Source organism: Scylla paramamosain, unplaced genomic scaffold (genome assembly GCF_035594125.1).
Source record: "Scylla paramamosain isolate STU-SP2022 unplaced genomic scaffold, ASM3559412v1 Contig1, whole genome shotgun sequence".
NCBI lineage: Eukaryota > Metazoa > Arthropoda > Malacostraca > Decapoda > Portunidae > Scylla > Scylla paramamosain.
The window spans coordinates 4,217,501-4,220,000 of record NW_026973666.1 but is presented as its reverse complement, the minus strand read 5'-3'; the positions used below and the strand labels follow the sequence as shown (position 1 = coordinate 4,220,000).

At 40.2% G+C, this 2,500-nt stretch overlaps 1 protein-coding gene across 3 annotated transcripts in view; it reads left to right on the top strand.

Annotated features, from left to right (window-relative positions):
* The first annotated feature begins 2,431 nt into the window (after positions 1-2,431).
* LOC135095650 (uncharacterized) overlaps positions 2,432-2,500 on the top strand; it is a 101,636-nt gene continuing 101,567 nt past the window's right edge. For 2 of the 3 annotated variants that reach the window (XM_063996614.1, XM_063996615.1), the window contains exon 1: positions 2,432-2,500. This exon is cut by the window's right edge and continues 65 nt beyond it. The gene's annotated coding sequence lies outside the window, so the exon portion shown is untranslated. The other variant, XM_063996616.1, reaches the window with a different exon arrangement.

Below are 2,500 nucleotides of genomic sequence, written 5' to 3'. Positions count from 1 at the left end.
TCTCTCTCTCTCTCTCTCTCTCTCTCTCTCTCTCTCTCTCTCTCTCTCTCTCTCTCTCTCTCTCTCTCTCTCCTATTACCTCCAAAAGTGCTCGTTTTCTTTGATGAGTTTACGCGCGCGCACACACACACACACACACACACACACACACACACACACACACACACACACACACACACACACGATATACCACATGGATTCTCTCTCTCTCTCTCTCTCTCTCTCTCTCTCTCTCTCTCTCTCTCTCTCTCTCTCTCTCTCTCCAAACAGACATAAATTTCTTTCTTTTTCCTCTAAGACATCACACCTGGTCTCTCTCTCTCTCTCTCTCTCTCTCTCTCTCTCTCTCTCTCTCTCTCTCTCTCTCTCTCTCTCTCTCTCTCTCTCTCTCTCTCTCTCTCTGGAAGCAGTTGCGAAAGTGAGTCAAGGAGAGAGAGAGAGAGAGAGAGAGAGAGAGAGAGAGAGAGAGAGAGAGAGAGAGAGAGAGAGAGAGAGAGAGAGAGAGAGAGAGAGAGAAGAGAACTGTAAGTGCTACTAGTAATATTTCTACCTACGTTTGTAAGTGACAGGTGAACAAACAAGAACAACAACAACAACAACAACAACAACAACAACAACAACAACAACAACAACAACAATAATAATGATAATAATTGTAAAGTAGATTATAAGTAAGAAAAAAAAAATGTCAAGTATTTCATTAAGTGAGACAGACGAGTGTTAAGTAAAGGATTTAAGTAAACAAGTCCATTTAAGTGTAGACAATTCTTTAAGTATTTAAGTAATAGTTGTAGTAATTAGATAAAATAAAGAAAAAATAATATGTTATGATATTTATTTATTTATTCATTTATTTCTCTCTCTCTCTCTCTCTCTCTCTCTCTCTCTCTCTCTCTCTCTCTCTCTCGATGATTGTGTAGAAGGAAGTGAGAAGAGAGCAGGAGCAAGAGGAGGAGGAGGAGGAGGAGGAGGAGGAGGAAGAGGAGGAGGAGGAGGAGGAGGAGGAGGAGGAGGAGGAGGAGGAGGAGGAGGAGGAGGAGGAGGAGGAGGAATGATAATAATTATGTGCGTATATTCTCTCTCTCTCTCTCTCTCTCTCTCTCTCTCTCTCTCTCTCTCTCTCTCTCTCTCTCTCTCTCTCTCTCTCTCTCTCATTCTCTTGACAAAGAAATTTTTCAGAGAGAGAGAGAGAGAGAGAGAGAGAGAGAGAGAGAGAGAGAGAGAGAGAGAGAGAGAGAGAGAGAGAGAGAGAGAGAGAACCACCACCTCCTACACACAAAATATATAAAATAAGATGAAAATAAAAACTTAAAAAATAAAAAAAATAAACGAAAAAAAAACAAACTGGCAACATTCAACACCCTTTTCCCTGACAACACCTTCTACACCACACCTGCAACACCCACGTACACCTTAACCCCACCTACACACTCTAACCTAACTACACACCTGAAGAAACGAATTTTAAACACCCCAAAACTACTAGAAAAAACAATGAATAATATCCTAACTGGTAACCGCCGATGCCCCCGCCCCCTCAGTATATAAGGGGCGACAAGCTGGAGCGGACTTCACTCGCCAAGTGGCAGGCGCGGTGAGCACTCCTGTGTGTTGCTGTGTCGCTCTAGTTGTGCGTTTGTGTTTGTGTTCCTGTGCGTGTGTTTCCGCTGCGTGTGTTGCGTGGGCGCCGCGGAGGGACGGACAGACGCGGAAAAATACGAAAGATTGTGAAAATATCGCGTTTTTTTTTAGTTTTCAGTGTTTTTTCTAGTTTTTTCATTGGTATTATATTTTTTGTTCTTTCTTTGTTTTCCTTTGTTTGGTTTGAGTGCGCGAGTGATTGGTGAGATGGAGATGCAGACATACACACACACACACACTGAGAGAGAGAGAGGGAGAGGGAGAGAGAGGGAGAAGGTAATTTTGTGGTGCTGTGACAGACAGACAAACGGACAGATACAAAGATGCAAACAAACAAACAAACGCACGTACAAATTAAACAGTGACGATAAAAGAAAGGAACAAAGAAAAAAATAAACAAAATGAAAAAAAAACGAAGAATTGAGAAAATAAACAAAAAAAAACGATTAATTAAAAGGAAAAAAATACGAAATTTGGGTGGAAAATAAAGTAAAAAAGAAAGAAAATTAAAGAAAATGAGAAAATTAAAATGATTTCTTTAATTTGAAAAGAAAACTTATTTAATTACTATTTATTTATTGTTTTCTTTATTTTCTTTAATTTCTTTCCTTATCTCTCTCTCTCTCTCTCTCTCTCTCTCTCTCTCTCTCTCTCTCTCTCTCTCTCTCTCTCTCTCTCTCTCTCTCTCTCTACCGTTCTTTCTTAATCTAAAATCACCATCTCTCTCTCTCTCTCTCTCTCTCTCTCTCTCTCTCTCTCTCTCTCTCTCTCTCTCTCTCTCTCTAACCTTCTCCCCTAGCAGGTTAAAGGAAGAAAGAAGAGAAATAGAGAAAAAGAAAGAAAAAGAAGAAAGAGAGAG